At 38.3% G+C, this 19,502-nt stretch overlaps 1 non-coding gene across 1 annotated transcript; it reads right to left on the bottom strand.

The window, feature by feature from the left end:
- Nucleotides 1-19,101: 19,101 nt before the first annotated feature.
- Nucleotides 19,102-19,208, bottom strand: LOC115801756 (U6 spliceosomal RNA). The gene has a single exon (XR_004022094.1). It is a non-coding gene; the product is annotated as a U6 spliceosomal RNA (small nuclear RNA).
- Nucleotides 19,209-19,502: the final 294 nt, after the last annotated feature.

The following is a 19,502-nucleotide window of genomic DNA, read 5'->3' as shown; positions in this document are numbered from 1 at the left end:
GGCTGAGTAATATTCCATTGTATATATGTGCCACATCTTCTTTATCCATTCATCTGATGATGGACACTTAGGTTTTTGGATTATGGTCTTCTCAGGGTATATGCCCAGTAGTGGGATTGCTGGGTCATATGGTAGTTCTATTTGTAGTTTTTTTTAAGGAACCTCCATACTGTTATCCATAGTGGCTGTACGTATTCACATTCCCACCAGCAGTGCAAGAGTGTTCCATTTTCTCCATACCCTCTCCAGCATTTATTCTTTCTAGATTTTTTGATGATGGCCCTTCTGACTGGTGTGAGATGATATCTCATTGTACTTTTGATTTGCATTTCTCTAATGATTAATGATGTTGAGCATTCTTTCATGTGTTTGTTGGCAGTCTGTATATCTTCTTTGGAGAAATGTCTATTTAGGTCTTCTGCCCATTTTTGGATTGGGTTGTTTGTTTTTTTGTTATTGAGCTACATGAGCTGCTTGTAAATTTTGGAGATTAATCCTTTGTCAGTTGCTTCATTTGCAAATATTTTCTCCCATTCTGAGGGTTGTCTTTTGGTCTTGTTTATGGTTTCCTTTGCTGTGCAAAAGCTTTGAAGTTTCATTAGGTCCCATTTGTTTATTTCTGTTTTTATTTCCATTTCTCTAGGAGGTGGGTCAAAAAGGATCTTGCTGTGATTTATGTCATAGAGTGTTCTGCCTATGTTTTCCTCTAAGAGTTTGATAGTTTCTGGCCTTACATTTAGGTCTTTAATCCATTTTGAGATTATTTCTGTGTATGGTGTTAGGGAGTGATCTAATCTCATACTTTTACATATACCTGTCCAGTTTTCCAAACACCACTTATTGAAGAGGCTGTCCTTTCTCCACTGTACATTCCTGCCTCCTTTATCAAAGATAAGGTGACCGTATGTGCGTGGGTTTATCTCTGGGCTTTCTATCCTGTTCCATTGATCTATATTTGTTTTTGTCCCAGTATCATACTGTGTTGATTACTGTAGCTTTGTAGTATAGTCTGAAGTCAGGGAGCCTGATTCTTCCAGGTCCATTTTTCGTTTTCAAGATTGCTTTGCCTATTCGGGGTCTTTTGTGTTTCCATACAAAATGTGAAATTTTCTGTTCTAGTTCTGTGAAAAATGCCATTGGTAGTTTGATAGGGATTGCATTGAATCTGTAGATTGCTTTGGGTAGTAGAGTCATTTTCACAGTGTTCATTCTTCCAATCCAAAACATGATATATCTCTCCATCTGTTGGTATCATCTTTAATTTCTTTCATCAGTGTCTTATAATTTTCTGCGTACAGGTCTTTTGTCTCCTTCGGTAGGTTTATTCCTAGATATTTTATTCTTTTTGTTGCAATGGTAAATGGGAGTGTTTTCTTGATTTCACTTTCAGATTCTTCATCCTTAGGGTATAGGAATGCCAGAGATTTCTGTGCATTAATTTTGTATCCTGCTACTTTACCAAATTCATTGATTAACTCTAGTAGTTTTCTGGTAGCATCTTTAGGATTCCCTATGTATAGTATCATGTCATCTGCAAACAGTGACAGCTTTACTTCTTCTTTTCCGATTTGGATTCCTTTTATTTCCTTTTCTTCTCTGATTGGTGTGGCTAAAACTTACAAAACTATGTTGAATAATAGTGGTGAGAATGGGCAACCTTGTCTTGTTCCTGATCTTAGTGGAAATGATTTCACTTTTTTACCATTGAGGACGATGTTGGCTGTGGGTTTGTCATATATGGCCTTTATTATGTTGAGGTAAGTTCCCTCTATGCCTACTTTCTGCAGGGTTTTTATCATAAATGAGTGTTGAATTTTGTCGAAAGCTTTCTCTGCATCTATTGAGATGATCATATGGTTTTCTTCCGTCAATTTGTTAATATGGTTTATCACTTTGATTGATTTGCATATATTGAGGAATCCCTGCATTCCTGGGATAAACCCCACTTGATCATGGTGTATGATCCTTTGAATGTTCTGTTGGATTCTGTTTGTTAGTATTTTGTTGAGGATTTTTGCATCTATGTTCATTAGTGATATTGGCCTGTAGTTTTCTTGTTTTGTGACATCTTTGTCTGGTTTTGGTATATGGGTGATGGTGGCCTTGTAGAATGAATTTGGGAGTGTTCCTCCCTCTGCTGTATTTTGGAAGAGTTTTAGAAGGATAGGTGTTAGCTCTTCTCTAAATGTTTGATAGCATTTGCCTGTGAAGCCATCTGGTCCTGGGCTTTTGTTTGTTGAAAGATTTTTAATCACAGTTTCAATTTCAGTGCTTGTGATTGGTCTGTTCATATTTTCTATTTCTTCGTGATTCAGTCTTGGCAGATAGTGCATTTCTAAGAGTTTGTCCATTTCTTCCAGGTTGTCCATTTTATTGGCATATACATGCTTGTAGTAATCTCTCATGATCTTTTGTATTTCTGCAGTGTCAGTTGTTACTTCTCCTTTTTCATTTCTAATTCTGTTGATTTGAGTCTTCTCCCTTCTTGATGAGTCTGGCTAATGGTTTATCTATTTTGTTTATCTTCTCAAAGAAACAGCTTTTAGGTTTATTGATCTTTGCTATCGTTTCCTTCATTTCTTTTTCATTTATTTCTGATCAGATCTTTATGATTTCTTTCCTTCTGCTAACTTTGGGTTTTTTTGTTCTTCTTTCTCTAATTGCTTTAGGTGCAAGTTTAGGTTGTTTATTCGAGATGTTTCCTGTTTCTTAACGTAGGACTGTATTGCTATAAACTTCCCTCATAGAACTGCTTTTGCTGTAGCCCATAGGTTTTGGGTCATCGTGTCTCCATTGTCATTTGTTTCAAGTATTTTTTGATTTCCTCTTTGATTTCTTCAGTGATCACTTCGTTATTGAGTAGTGTATTGTTTAGCCTCCATGTGTTTGTATTTTTTACAGAGCTTTTCCTGTAATTGATATCTAATCTCATAGTGTTGTGGTCGGAAAAGATACTTGATACAATTTCAATTTTCGTAAATTTAGCAAGGCTTGATTTGTGACCCAAGATATGATCTATCTTGGAGAATGTTCCATGAGCACTTGAGAAAAATGTGTACTCTGTTGTTTTTGGATGGAATGTCCTATAAATATCAATTAAGTCCATCTTGTTTAATGTATCATTTAAAGCTTGTGTTTCCTTATTTATTTTCATTTTGGATGATCTGTCCATTGGTGAAAGTGGGGTGTTAAAAGTCCCCTACTATGAATGTGTTACTGTTGATTTCCTCTTTTATGGCTGTTAGTATTTGCCTTATGTATTGAGGTGCTCCTATGTTGGGTGCATAAATATTTACAATTGTTATATCTTCTTCTTGGATCAATCCCTTGATCATTATGTAGTGTCCTTCTTTGTCTCTTCTAATAGTCTTTATTTTAAAGTCTATTTTGTCTGATATGAGAATTGCTACTCCAGCTTTCTTTTGGTTTCCATTTGCATGGAATATCTTTTTCCATCCCCTCACTTTCAGTCTTTATGTGTCTCTAGGTCTGAAGTGGGTCTCTTGTAGACAGCATATATATGGGTCTTGTTTTTGTATCCATTCAGCCAGTCTGTGTCTTTTGGTGGGAGCACTGAATCCATTTACATTTAAGGTAATTATTGATGTGTATGTTTCTATTCCCATTTTCTTAATTGTTTTGGGTTTGTTATTATAGGTCTTTTCCTTCTCTTGTGTTTCTTGCCTAGAGAAGATCCTTTAGCAGTTGTTGTAAAGCTGGTTTGGTGGTACTGAACTCTCTCAGGTTTTGCTTGTCTATAAATGTTTTAATTTCTCCATCAAATCTGAATGAGATCCTTGTTGGGTAGAGTAAACTTGGTTGTAGGTTTTTCTCCTTCATCACTTTAAATGTGTCCTGCCAGTCCCTTCTCGCTTGTAGAATTTCTGCTGAGAGATCAGCTGTTAACCTTATGGGAATTCCCTTGTGTGTTATTTGTTGTTTTTCCCTTGCTGCTTTTAATATGTTTTCTTTGTATTTAATTTTTGACAATTTGATTAATATGTGTCTTGGCATGTTTCTCCTTGGATTTATTGTGTATGGGACTTTCTGTGCTTCCTGGACTTAATTAACTATTTCCTTTCCCATATTAGGGAAGTTTTCTACTATAATCTCTTCACATATTTTCTCAGTCCCTTTCTTTTTCTCTTCTTCTTCTGGAACCCCTATAATTCGAATGTTGGTGCGTTTAATGTTGTCCCAGAGGTCTCTGAGATTGTCCTCAGTTCTTTTCATTCTTTTTTCTTTATTCTGCTCTGCAGTAGTTATTTCCACTATTTTATCTTCCAGGTCATTTATCCGTCCTTCTGCCTCAATTATTCTGCTACTGATCCCTTCTAGAGTATTTTTAATTTCATTTATTGTGTTGTTCATCATTGCTTATTTCATCTTTAGTTCTTCTAGATCCTTGTCAAATGTTTCTTGCATTTTCTCTATTCTGTTTCCAAGATTTTGGATCATCTTTACTGTCATTATTCTGAATTCTTTTTCAGGTAGACTGCCTATTTCCTCTTCATTTGTTAGGTCTGGTGGGTTTTTATCTTGCCTCTTCATCTGCTGTGTGTTTTTCTGTCTTCTCATTTTGCTTTCTTACTGTGTTTGGGGTCTCCTTTTTGCAGGCTGCAGGTTCGTAGTTCCCGTTGTTTTTGGTGTCCGTCCCCAGTGGCTAGAGTTGGTTCAGTGGGTTGTGTATGCTTCCTGGTGGAGGGAACTAGTGCCTGTGTTCTGGTGGATGAGGCTGGATCTTGTCTTTCTGGTGGGCAGGTCCATGTCTGGTGGTGTGTTTTGGATTGTCTGTGGACTTATTATGATTTTAGGCAGCCTCTCTGCTAATGGGTGGGTTTGTGTTCCTGTCTTGCTAGTTGTTTGGCATAGGGTGTCCAGCACTGTAGCTTGCTGGTCATTGAGTGAAGCTGGGTGTTGGTGTTGAGATGGAGATCTCTGGGAGATTTTTGCCATTTGATATTACGTGGAGCTGGGAGGTCTCTGGTGGACCAGTGTCCTAAAGTTGGCTCTCCCACCTCAGAGGCACAGCAGTGACTCCTGGGTGCAGCACCAAAAGCCTTTCATCCACACGGCTCAGAATAAAAGGGAGAAAAAGTAGAAAGAAAGAGGGTAAAAGAAAAGAAAATAAAGTAAGGTAAAATAAAATAAAGTTATTAAAATAAAAAAATAATTATTAAGGAAAAAAATTTTTTAAAAAAAACAACGGATGGTTAGAACCCTAGGACAAATGGTGAAAGCAAAGCTATAGAGACAAAATCTCACACAGAAGCATACACATACACATTCACATAAATAGGAAAAGGGGAAAAAATAATAAATCTTGCTCTCAAAGTCCACCTCCTCAATTTGGGATGATTCCTTGTCTATTCAGGTATTCCACAGATGCTGGGTACATCAAGTTGATTGTGGAGATTTAATCCGCTGCTTCTGAGGCTGCTGGGAGAGATTTCCCTTTCTCTTCTTTGTTCTCACAGCTCCCGGGGTTAAGCTTTGGATTTGGCTCCGCCTCTGCGTGTAGGTCACCGGAGGGCGTCTTTTCTTCACTCAGACAGGACAGGGTTAAAGGAGCCGCTGATTCGGAGGCTCTGGCTCGCTCAGGCCGGGGGTAGGGAGGGATACGGAGTGCGGGGCGAGCCTGCGGCGGCAGAGGCCGGCGTGACGTTGGAGCAGCCTGAGGCACGCCATGCGTTCTCCCGGGGAAGTTGTCCCTGGATCACAGGACCCTGGCAGTGGCGGGCTGCACAGGCTCCCCGGAAGGGAGGTGTGGATAGTGACCTGTGCTCGCACACAGGCTTCTTGGTGGCGGCAGCAGCAGCCTTAGCGTCTCATGCCCGTCTCTGGGGTCCGCGCTGTTAGCTGCGGCTCGTGCCCGTCTCTGGAGCTCCTTTTTTTCTAACTTTGTGTTTTAACTTTTCCTGTGAACTAGTGATAACATCTGTTTGGTTTTCTCATATGATAGGAATAAAATAAATTATTTAATATGTGTTTAGTTTTATATTTGTATAAATGTCCCTTTTGCTGAAAATTATTTGTTAGTAATTATAAATGCTATTATTCTCTATAGAAATATATGCAATTAGAATTTAGCACCACAATATCATATCCCTTCCCAGGAATGCAAGGTTGATTCAATATTAGCAGAGCTATTAGTGCATATTATCATATTACAATATTTAAGGGAAAAAAGTATATGATGCTTAAGAGCTCAAATTTTTAATGGTTAAAGTATAATTTTCAAAAAGTAAAATCATGTCTCTCAGGAAAATATCAAATGAACACATGTCGGAGATTTTATTCAACTTATCAATCAATGAGGGAACCGATAAGATGTTAAAACTAGTCCAGAGAGTATTTGAGGAGCCAGGAATCTAAATTTTAATCTAACAAAAGAATATCACTATTAGATTTCTGAGGTATATACTAAGCTGTATCATATCTTACAGGACAATAAATGATACAGCATAGAAGTTATCTACATCTCTACTGACCAAAAATTCTGCACGTTAACCCCTGTCCCTTCAGAGTTATAAAGTAGTGCAGGCAGTAGGAAGTTAAAGCTGCAAGCACAGCACTGTGTGGAACGAATACCCAATACTTGCTTTTGCCGATTTCTAGTTTTGGGATAATTTTTCTGTAACGTTGATGGTGATATTATGTTATCTTTCCTGCAGGGCTGGATAGTATTTCACTGACTGTGTCTTTGGTAGAGTGAGACAAAATGGCATTTTCACTCAGATGTGTTGACCTTGCAATTGGGGATCCAGTAGCATCATCTTTACCTTGGCTCCAGGTGTGATTGATGGTACTCAGGAACTTTGATAGCTGGAAACCGAAATTTTTCAAATGGGAAAATTCTGAGTGCAGATGTGGAGATAAACAAAGACAACCCAAGTGAGAATAAACAGAGGTTATTTATTCAGAGTTTGCTATAGCAAGGCAGTCAGTCTCCATTCCTTGCATTTGATAGGGACTCAAAGGCACACAGGGGAATGCAAAAGCTTTATAGAGGAAACAAGAGGCTAACTAGAAATGGGGCATCCTATGCAATTAGTTTGGTAGAGATGACTTAGCTTCCTCTGTTTCCTCCTGAGTTGGAAGCTAGGGCAAAAATTAGGAAAGCTCGCAGTCATTGGCCAATTTTTGATCCTTCTGGGCCGATGGCAGCAGAAATTGTGGGTCAGAGTGGGATTGCATATATGATCTGGCCATTGTCCACTTGTATATTTGGTCTCTCAGTCCCTTCCTCCCCACACTTTGGTCATTCTATCACTTGTGAGAGGTTGACCAATTTAGGGAAGGCTAGAGATCCAGATCTTCACCAATTGGGGATTGTTCAGTTATCTCCATAGTCAACTGTACTGCAAGATCTTCAATTCATAGAGAAGTGTTACAAACTCAAAAAGATTTGGCACCCGATATCTGCAATACACAATTAAATTAGGAACTCTCTCAATTGTCATTTTATAAGGAGTGTAGGATAAGTTTGGATGTCTTTAGTCTAATTGAGAGAGAGTGTTTTTCTCTTTTTATTAGGTCATGCCCTAAATAATGAGTGGTGTTTTGGAAAAATTGTAATATCTTTGGAAACGTGATGTCTTTTTTTCTGCTCTGACTGTAAATGGCATCTTTTTTACAGGCTTCCTTGTTCTCTGAACAAAGTATGACATCATCTATGTATTGTGTCAGAACTGAATCACAGGAGAAATTTAGCTCTTTTAAATCTTGATTGAGGAACTGTTCCTATAGTTTCATCTTTTTTCTGTTTGTATAATTCAATTACGGTCCAAACAATTTTTATTGGAAATGTTTCAGTTATGGCTTTTAGGATACCTTGGTCCCCTTTTTGAGCTTCTTTCTGACCCTTGGGTTTACTGTCGGGAGAGAGATCTTGTAGGTTCCTTTCTGAGTTGGTTCAATCAACTTTTGCTGTCTAAGATTTATCATCTGAAGTTCTGAACACCATGTGTACAAGTTGATCGAGGCCAGGTAACCCTGGGTCATATGCATTCAAAAGAATTCTAAATTCATCTGTGAATAGTTGTTGGTCTCGTCTGGGTTTACGGAAATCCTTAATTACAGCTTTTAATTCACCTCTGTTCAAAGGTTTAAATTCTATAGTTGTCTGCGTACCTGGCTCATGGGAGGCATGGATTTTAGAAGCAAGTGGTATTTCAGGGTCTTTGGAGAGTCATTGTTAGGAGGAAGAGGATCTGGACCAGGGAAGACGAAGAAGGAGATCAGAGGATGGGGGCTGGGGGCTGGGAAGGGATATAAGGAGGCAACTGGAGAACCTACTAGGGAAATGAGACTAGTTTGCTTTTGTTTGAGTTCTTTAAATTCTCATTGTTTTTGGCTAAAGACTCTTAGTGAAGCAATTTTTGATTCAGAATTTCATTTAGAGGTCTCTGCGTGCCAGTCGAGAACTGCTGCCCATTAGGCCCGAGAAATCATATACCTTTTCTTTTCTAAGGCACCTCTCAAGTGAACAATTTCATTCAAGTTAAATATTCCCCAGAGTGCCCCTGAAGGCCCAGATCATCCCTGGTGAAGTTGTGCCATTTAGAGGGAGAGGCTCAAGAAAAAGGATTGTAATGAGAGTACACAGAGGAAAGATTCTTTCCCGAGGAGAGGATTTAGGCTTCAGTGATGCCATGAGAGCTGGCAATGGTCAGTAGTAATGTGATGCTTGTGCGCCTCACGTTTTGGGCCCCTAACGTGAAGGTTGGCTGGCTACCTCCAAATGCAGACCCAATAATCTTCATTCCCCCCCCCACAACTCTTCACCCCACAGGCAGAAAACCAGAGTGAACACTCTATCTGGATCAAAGCCAAGCTCTCAAGATAAAAAGTCAAGATGGAAGGAAAAACTCATCAGGTTTTTGGTGACCCTCAGCAGAATTCGTCCAAATGGACACCTGAGTAAGAAGAGCAAATCCACCGGTCTGTGAGGTAAGCTGGAACAGGCTTTTTGGGCCCAGACCTGTGTTTTAACCTGCAATTCTCTTATAACAAACAACACTTGTAGACAGCACAACACAAAACAGAAAGCACACAACCTTGCAAAAAAGATGAAAAGGAATGACCTGATTCCACCAAGGATGCCAAACAAATGGGAACCAGTAACAAAGCGTGCCTAATAAACTGAGGATAAATAGCGGAGGAACTCTGCAAAGATAGCAGAGTTCAGACCTGGTGCTGACTCACCACACCAGCGTGCCCTCCACAGGCCATGAGTAGCAAGACAACTGGGCCTCCCTCCTTGGGTCCTGCGTCTGGTCAAAGGCTGGGGTCTGGGGCCACAGGCAGAGCAGACAGTATCTATGTTGCGTCTCCAGCAGAACTTTGGAAATAAATGAGGACTACCCAAATTAGAATTTTAGAAGGCGATGTATTCAGAGCTTGCTACAGCTCTGAATTGCAGTCAGCCCCAATCACTTGCTTTTAGCAGAGAGTCCAAGACAGGCAAGGATGCTTGATAGTGAAGAAAAAAAAATGGATAGGCCTCCAGTGTGCTGATTGGAGGCTGTCAGCATGGGGAAGCCAGAGTGAGCTAATGAGAAGTGGGTCGTCCTACATGACTGATTTGGGAATCTTATATGGCTTTCTCTGGTTGGTCCTGAGCAACAAACAAGGGCCCAAAATGAGAGGAAGGTAGCAGTCGTTGACCGTGTCCTGATCGTTCGGGCTGATTGCTGTAGAGGCATGGGGCCAAGCTCTACGTGATACATGTTCTGGCATTATCTGTCTGTATTTTCAGCCTCTCCATGAAGTCAGTGGTTTTTGTTGTTGTTGTTGTTAATTTATTTATTTTATTTATTTATTTTTGGCTATGTTGGGTCTTCGTTGCTGCACGCGGGCTTTCTCTAGTTGCGGCGAGCGGGGGCTGCTCTTCGTTGTGGTGCACGAGCTTCTCATTGCGGTGGCTTCTCTTGTTTCGGAGCACGGGCTCTAAGTGCACGGGCTTCAGTAGTTGTGGCACATGGGCTCAGTAGTTGTGGTGCACGGGCTTAGGTGCTCTGCGGCATGTGGGATCTTCCTGGACCAGGGCTTGAACCCGTGTCCCCTGCATTGGCAGGTGGATTCTTAACCACTGCGCCACCAGGGAAGCTGTGTTGTTTTTTTTTTTTAATCTAAAAAGTCTTTGTTGAACTGATAGTTGGACCAAGTCCTGTGGTTAGTAAGAGGTATAATTTTGGATGGGTTTCTCCAGTCCCTGCTTGACATGTTCCATTAGACCACTGGTCTGAGGATTTCTTTGGAGACAATTTCATTTTTATAGCCTACTTGTCCTCATTTCCTTTCCTCTCATCCTGCTGTGTGACTCAGAGCCCTGAAGCGACATATGGCTGCAGCATGTCGCCCTGGGCTTGCCTGCCCAGAAGTGTTCTATATTCCAAAAAGGCTGTTAGAAACTCTTTGAAGTCCAAGCCTTTTTCTTTTGTTACCTTTTAGATTGTCAATAATACTAACACAGTCATCTACCCACAGAGGGTGATCAATAAGTGATTCTGACTCATTTAAAAATGTGCCTCAGATTCACCAAAGCCCAGAGCTTCCTTAGAGAGAAACTGGCTCATTAAAATGGTATCACACCAGGTCATCCTTATTACCTTCCCCCCAAATTATTAAATGTACATGTTACTGAGCAGGGTGCTTTGCAGACTACTTAAAAGAAAAGAAAATCTATCTTTGATTGTGAAAAAATCTTTGAGAACTGGAGACAAACTGCTTTTGCACCTGAGCAGAATTATAAGTTACTCAGTTCCGGAGAGGAAGAGAGAATTAAGCTGCTCATTATCAAGGCTCCTGGTAGCCTCGGCGCCCCACAGGCTCAGGATGACCCGAGAACTCGCAAACTGCCTGCTGGTGAGGCAATTAATGAATAAATAACTGAGGAAAGGCTCTGAGGTTAAAAATTATCAAGAAGGGTTCGATATAATTTAAATAGGAAAACGAATACTCTGCATCTCCCTTTTTAGCCGTGGTTTGCTGCAGTCGTTGAGTTTAGTTCTGTTTCTGTTCTGCAGAATACCTAACTTGCTCACACTGTCGGTGGCAGTTAACAACTACTCAGTAGCGGCTGCAACCCAGCTCTCATTCTCTTCTTTATGTTCGGTATTATTTCCTGTGTGAAAGTGAGGGTTTTTTTTTTTTTTGATGCCCTCAAGGACAGCTTTTATGTGTAGAAAAGACCATTTAGAGGTTTACTTAGGTTTCTTTATAAGTGAATATTTTATTTACTTGATTTTGTCTTAAGCTTTTAATGTACCTTTATAGTCTTTGAATTCTTTTTAAAAGTGTAGCAAATTTTTACAATCGCTTTTAAGGGAGATTTCAGCACCTTATTAAATTCCCTTAGACATCTTAGTTTATTAAATTTCCTTTTACGTTTAACATTTTACATTAAAATGTTCAATTTTCTTTTCAGCAAAACCATTGTCTAACTTAAATACAGTCTTCCTGGCTACTTAACTCTTCTTAATCTCATAAATTAAACTTATAAATACCTCAAGTTATCTTGAATTTTTAAAGAATGTACATAAATTTAGTAAGAATTGAATTTAATACCACACGCCTAAATCAATTACACAAGTACACTTTAGAAAATGGAATTACAAGGGTATTAAGACAGGTAAATAAGAAAGTATAGTGGCAAATATGCAAGATTCCTTAATGCAAAATATTGACACTATGGATTTTATTATCTGAAGATTTTTATACATACTCCTAATTCTCCCTGGGCGAAAAGATACTTAATCAGTAAAGAGACATTTATGTCATACCAAAAATGTTTAGAAGTGACTTCTGCATAAGGTGAGCTTCTAGAATGATTCTTTTTTCCCCCTCTTTTTTTCTTTTTTACTGGTGTAAAAAATGCATAACATAAAATTTACCATCTTTACCATTTGTACCACAAGTGTACACTTCAGTAATGTTGAGTATATTAACACTGTTGGGCAACCAATCTCTAGAACTTTTTTACCTGGAAAAAGTTGAAACTCTATATCCATTAAAAAAACAACTCCCCATTTCTCCCTTCCCCACAGACTCTGGCAACCACCCTTCTACTTTTTCTTTCCATGAATTTGGCCACTCAAGATACCTCATATAAAGAGCATCATACAGTGTTTGTCTTTTTGTTCCTTACTTATCTCACTTAGCCTAATGCTCTCAGGGTTTATCCTTGTAGTGTGTCAGAGTTTCCTTCCTATTTAAGGCAAAATTCTAGAATGATTCTTAATGACAACAGTGAGGGAGCTCAAACTAAGTCTTAGTTATAATCACTATACCTTTCAAAAGGGGATGGAGAAGAGTTTCACATAGTTCATGTCCACGAATTTAAGCCTCAAATAAGTCACAGTTTTTCTAATATAGGCATAAACTGCTGATTCTCTCCACAGTTATGGTTTTCCCACTAGGATGCCTCTTGGATCTTAATACTCCTAACTTCATAAAACATTTATCTCTCAAAACAATATTTTAGGCTGGGGCTTATATGGGAACAAATGTATATTTATATCCCCAAAGCTCAATGCAATTTTTTTTTATCAAAATGATGAGAGGGAAAAGCTTTGAGTTGTGATCCAAATACAACTGACAGAATGACAGAATCAGTGTAGAAGCCTTGACAAGCATACCATAACATGAATAAAAACTCTTTTTATTGTGACTCTTATGATGTCCGTAGGGTAAAGAGAAGTATGGAAGCACTACTGCACACAATACAATATTTAATTACAGTAATTTCACACCCTAATGTTAGAGTCTGTTACTCAAATGCAATTGTTTTCTGTATTTTAAGAAATTGGTTGGAGGCATTGAGTTGATGGTTAACGTATTAAAAGTGTTCCTGTTTAAAATAATTGGACATAGGCTTCTGTTAACAATTTTGTGCATAACTGCAGATTGTCAGGAATAGTTTACTGACATTAATCAGGAAATGCCTGCATTTGTCTTCTAAAAGGACTGTGTGGCCCCCACTAAGATTGTTGCCACTTGCTTCATCATCTCATTTGGCTTTTCACTTCGTGTCCTAAAATACTTAAACAGCTTTCTATCTTGAAAAACCTCTGGACTTGACCATATCTTGCATTCTTTTCATCTTTCTATCTTCTAGGATTCTAATTATTTTACATATTAGAAGATATCTAATTAACTTCCAGACATCCTCATAGCTTTGTTTTCTTTTGCACTCTTGACTTTTAAAATCTTTCAACACTTGGACACACAATGTGATCATGTTCTTTATGTATCTGTGTTGCCTGTCGGTGTCTGCCTCTTAATCTGCCTTGTCAAATTAAAAAGCTCTTTTGGATGGGTTATAGAAATGTTTCTAATATTTAGCGAGTCCAATTTAGGTTTTAATTCTCTGTTTTAATAAATGAAAGCAGTAAATATGTATTTCAGGCTCCCATTCAAGCTGCTTCACTTCGTTAAAAGGACAAAAAACATTTTTGCTCTAATCCAAATAATGAAACAGTCACATTACAAAGTGACCAGAGTGATTTTGTCATCTGTAATCTTATCTTCTATTTTACCGGTCGTGTTAGAATGAAAATGTCCAACTTGTTTGCTTTACAAAAGGGTCATAAGATCAAACTGTTAATTTTTCTCAACCTAGATTTTTATGGCAATACCTGCAAAATATTAAAGTCAGAAGAAATTGTTACTAGCTTTAGAAGTTTGATGAATTTTTGCTGTCTATGAATGGGAGCAGATTAAGGAAGGATAGACCAGTGTATCCACAGAAGCTGGAAAGAATCTGAGATCCAAACCCTGGCAAAACCTCTTTTAACTCTAATCTGTTAACAGCTAGTACCCCATTTGCAAGAAAATGCGGAAAAGAAACATTTCCAGACCAATGAAAGGATAATACCATTCTAAAGAAAGGGTATATTCTGAGGAAACAGAAGAAAAGTATTCCTCTGAAAGATATTTACTAATTTTTATGGGAAATCATCTGAAAGCAATGATACTTTCCAGGTATACCACTGGGCAAGCCATAGCAGAGGTCACAGAACAGAAAGGTTCTGAGACCTCAGACCACCTGTGCCATCACAACACAACTGTTTGTTCTAGAGAACTCTGGCCCAAGGAGATAAGACTATAAATCAGTAAATTTAAGTATTTGTTCAGGGAACTTCTACAAGCCAATTTTGTCCAGGTAAATACTTTGCTCATTTGGATAAACAGTTCTCCTATTGAGACAATACTTGCTAGCTGGCTTGGGCAAACAGCTTCTTAATCCTTCAGCAGTTTACTCATCAAAACACCTTGCTGCCTCCACAATCCTAAAGTATTGTGTCCAAACTGTCACAATAATGAACTGCCATGAAAGACGCTCTAAACCTTGTACGCCCAGCTCCTTAAACCCTACAAATACTACTTCTTGAAATCTCCCTTCTGATATACTACGAAGACTATCATGGGGGTGCTCCCCCTTGTGACAGTAACTCTAATAAACTTAGCTTTGCTTGATCAGTAGGTTTCTCTGATGTTCTTTTGTGGAATTGACACTGACAACCCTGAAGACACAAGAAGATCTGATTGAGACCCGCTGGCTGACACAGCCCAAGGCCCTCAGCTCTGAAGCCACATGGACCCTTGAGGCTTCTTGAACCTCATGTTCAGGGACCTCTCCCACTGCAGTGGTCAAATAGGTCCTGCATTGGTGCTCAGGCCCAACAGATTTATGTGAAGCTCACTAAAACTGAGTTTATTTTGTGTCCTGGGAATGAGAGGATTCCTCCTGGGAATCTTTGTCTATCTGGTCAGATTTGAAAACTCACATTTGGAGGGAAACCTAGCTTGTTATTTATAACACAATGTTTGGGTTCTTTTTCTGTTCTTGTCACTTTTTGCTGTGAGGCTATAAGAGAAAAGTCAGAGGGGAAAGGATTAGCATAGGTTTAATAGTTTGTTTCTCAATCCATCCCTGAGTACTGACAAGTTCAAAATGCCTCATCAGACCCACATCCTTAAAGGACCAATTTTGCCTTGGGCCACCTATCCAAAGCTAATAAAACTGTTCCTTCGTCTTGCTTGTGTTTCTTTGATAGTCACTTAATTTTGTTTCTTTTGCTTGGAGCTGGAAGTCTGAAGCCTGTGAGACTTGGTGATTGGCCAGATTCTCACCAAGTGTTGCAGTTCTCATGAGGTCTTCTTTGACACTCTGGGGCCCACATGTGCTGCCTTCATGCTTTCATTCGTGTGAATATTTCTCTCATCAGCCTATTTCACCAAGGAGGTTTTAGAATTACTGTGGCCATTTCAGGGAATTTCTGACTTGAACAAGATGCAAATGGGAAGAAAACCTTGGGAGGAGATTCTCTGATTTGTGTGTCCAAACAAGAGGTTACTTTTAAAAAAATTGAATTACAATTGTTTTACAATATTATATTAGTTTCAAATGTACAACATAGTGATTTGATAATTTTATAGTTTATACTCCATTTACAGTTATAAAATATTGGCTATATTCCCCATGTACATCCTTGTATCTTATTTATTACATCCTTGTATCTTATTTATTTTATACCTAGTAGTTTCTACCTCTTAATTACCTTCCTCTATCTTGCCTCTCCCCCCAACCCCTTTCCCCACTGGTATCCACTAGTTTGTTCTCAGTATCTCTGAGTCTGTTTCTGTTTTATTATATTCATTTGTTTGTTTTAGTTTTTAGATTCCACATGTAAGTGAAATGTCAATACCCATGATATTTTTCACAGAACTAGAACAAATAATACTACCACAAATACTAGAACAAATAATGCAACCACAAAAGACCTCAAATAACCAAAGCAATCTTGAAGAAAAAGAACAAAGCCAGAGGTATCAATCTCCCTGACTTCAGAATACACTACAAAGCCACACTAATCAAAACAGCCTGGTATTGACACAAAAACAGACACATAGATCAATGGAATGGAATAGAGATTCCAGAAATAAACCCACACACATATGGTCAATTCGTCTATGACAAAGGAGGCAAGAATATATGATGGATAAAAGACAGTCTCTACGTGGTTTGGGGAAAACTGGACAGCTACATGTGAAAGAGGTTACTTTTGAACTTAAGAGATCCACCCCTCAAGTTTTCCTACTTTGGTGATTACTGAGTACCAGCTTTTTAATCATAAGTTTTGATGGAATGGTTAAAGGCCCTAGTTATTGTTTAAATAAAGTGTAGTGCTTTTTTCTCTTGTGTGTATATCTGTAAAAATAGGGTTTCTTTCATCTGACCCCTTTCCCTTGCTTGCAGAGCTTAGATAATTAGCCTTTTATTGATAATTTTTTATCCATCTTAAGCTGGCTTCCTCTTGTTTCTTCTTTCCCTTTCTTTTTCCCTTCTCTTTGGAATTTTAGAAGTTAATTTGTTCATGAACATTGCTCTGTAATGATGTGTAAATTCTAGAATATCTAGTGTAGATATAAAGTTTCCAAAATTAAAAAAAGGGGAAATATTAGATTGTTTGTGCTGCTTTGTATGACTTTCCTCACCAAGAGTGAAACTCAGCAGAAAAGTTAGCTGTGATTTTAAGTAATGGATGTGGCTCCCAACTAGAAAGAAAAACTCAACACTGAGAATTTTTGGCCAAATTTCACAGTCTTTAAATTCTTTTTTATTTTTCTGGAAGTTTAAAAAAAAATCTTTATTTCAAATACAACAAAATAGCATAATAGTTAAGAGCACAATCTATGGTTCCAGAATCCCTGAGTTCAGACTCTGGCTCTGCCACCCATGGGCTATATTACCTTGGTGTAAACCTGCATACCTCGGTAAAATTCTTGATATTATTACAGAGACTTATTTATATGTGAAAAATCAGGGAGGTATTCTTCTTAGACAGACAATTCTTTGGACAAATTAGAGTAATTTAACTGTAGCTTTTAAATCAACATAATGTCTTACTAATTTTATCAACATGTAAAAATGTTTAGCAAAATATTTTAGTTAGTATGAGTTTAATTTTTCATGATTTAAATGTTTAAGATTTCCTACATCATTTCCATGGATCCAGTAAATTATCTTTGTTTCCACAAGTTTTTTTAGGATTAAAAAAATAATGAAGTGTGTTTAAATGAAAATGTAATGAGAGATGTCTTTTCAAAGAGTTTAATCTTTTAAATTCTTGTTATGTGGCCTAAAATGTCAACAAAGCCAAAGTGAAGAAACTTTGTTTTAAACCAAAATTATGAATCCAGTTGGAATTGTCCAAGATTTCACCTTGATAATGTAGATTTGCTTCTGAAGTAAGCTTCTTTAGAAGTGTTTTTTTTTTTTTTTTTCTGCGGGACGCGGGTCTCTCACTGCTGCGGCCTCTCCCATTGTGGAGCACCCGCTCCAGACGCGCAGGCTCAGCGGCCATGGCTCACGGGGCCCAGCCGGTCCACGGCATGTGGGATCTTCCCAGACCGGGGCACGAACCCGTGTCCCCTGCATCGGCAGGCAGACTCTCAGCCACTGCGCCACCAGGGAAAACCAAAATAAAATTTTTAGGATGTCTTTTTCATTTTTTTTTTATTGTGGTAAAATACATGTAATATAAAGTTTACCATCGTAACCATTTTTAACTGTACAGTTCTATGGCATCAAGTACAAAAAGTTACTCCACAATATTGTGCACCCATCACCACCATCCATTGCCAGAACTTTTTCATCTTCCCCAACTGAAACTCCATACCCATTAAACAATATCCCCCCATTCCTCCTTCCCTCCAGCCCCTGGCAACCATCATTCTACTTTCTGTCTCTGTGAATTTGACTGCCATAAGTAGTTAATGGAATCATATAGTAGTTGTCCTACTGTGACTGGTTTATCTCACTTAGAATATCTTCAAGTTTCACTGTGTTGTGTCATGTGTCAGAATTTTCTTCCTTTTTAAGGTTCAGTAATATTCCAATGTACGTATATAATACATTTTGTTTATTCACTCATCCTTCATTGGACACTTGGATTGCTTTCACCTTTTGGCTATTGTGAATAATACTGCTACGAACATGGGTGTACAAATATCTCTCTGAGATCCTGCTTTTAAGTCTGTGGGGTATATACCCAGAAATGGAATTGCTGGATTAAATGGTAATTTTATGTTTAATTTTTTTCTAGGAACTGTTATACCAATTTCCATAGTGGCCACACCATTTTATATTCACACCAGCAATGCCAAGGGTTATAGTTTCTCCACATGCTTGTCGACACTTATATTCTGGTTTTTGATAATAGCTATCCCAATGGTTATGAAATGATATGTCATTGTGGTTTTGATTTGCATTTCTCTGATGATTAGTGATTTCAATATTTTTTTCATTTGCTTATTGGCTATTTGTATATCTTCTTTGGAGAATTGTCTATTCAATTCCTTTGTCCATGTTTAAATCTAGTTGTTTATTTCTTTTGTTGTTAAATAGTAGGAGTTCTTTATATATTCTAGATGTTACCCCCTAATTAGATATATGATTTGCAAATATTTTCTCCTATTCCATGGGTTTCCCTTTCACTCTTTTGATAGTGTTATTTGAATACACAAATGTTTTAAATTTTGATGTAGTCCAATTTATCCATTTTTTCTTCTTTTGCCTGTGCTTTTGGTGTTATATCCAAGAAATCATTGCCAAATTCAAACTCATGAAGCTTTTCCCATATGTTTTCTCCCAAATTTTTTTTTTTTTTTGGCTGCGTAGGGCCTTCGTTGCTGCACGTGGGCTTTCTCTAGTTGCGGCGAGCGGGGGCTACTGTTCATTGCGGTGTGTGGGCGTCTCATTGTGGTGGCTTCTTTTGTTGCGGAGCACGGGCTCTAGGCGCACAGGCTTCAGTAGTTGTGGTGCGTGGGCTTCCGTAGTTGTGGCGCACGAGCTTAGTTGCTCTATGGCATCCTGGATCCAGGGATCTTCCTGGACCAGGGATTGAACCTGTGTCCCCACCTGCACTGGCAGGTGGATTCTCAACCACTGCGCCACCAGGGAAGTCCAGTATTAGCTCTTATGTTTAGGTCTTTGATTCACTTTAAGTTAATCTTTTGTATATGGTGTAAGGTAAGAATTCAGCTTCATTCTTTTGCATGTGAATATTCAGTTTTCCTGGCACCATTTGCTGAAAAAATATGGAACACTTTACAAATTTCCATGTCATACTTGTGCAGGGGCCATGCTAATCTTCTCTATATCATTCCAATTTTAGTTTATGAGTTGCCAAAATGAGCATTAGATGTCTTTCAAAATTAAAATTATATTTGAGATTTCTCAAAGAGCCCCTGGAAAATCACAGTGATTTACACATTTATCTTATAAAAAGAGAGATGCCAGAAATATTTTAGGTTACTTTGATATACTTTATATTCCTGAACTAGCTCATTACTATATAAGGAATTCATGAGAATTATCAAATGAAAAGATAATTTTGTACAGAGTAAATGTTATTCATATAAAATATTATGAGATTGTGCACAATAAATTGAGAGTCAAGAGATTTGTTGATGCCTTCGTTGTCCATGATGTA

The sequence above is a fragment of the Delphinapterus leucas genome, chromosome 9, assembly GCF_059928025.1.
Source record: "Delphinapterus leucas isolate spDelLeu-1000000601 "Yukka" chromosome 9, BTC_Dleu_Yukka2, whole genome shotgun sequence".
NCBI classification, from domain to species: domain Eukaryota; kingdom Metazoa; phylum Chordata; class Mammalia; order Artiodactyla; family Monodontidae; genus Delphinapterus; species Delphinapterus leucas.
This window is presented reverse-complemented; position numbering and strand designations above follow the sequence as displayed.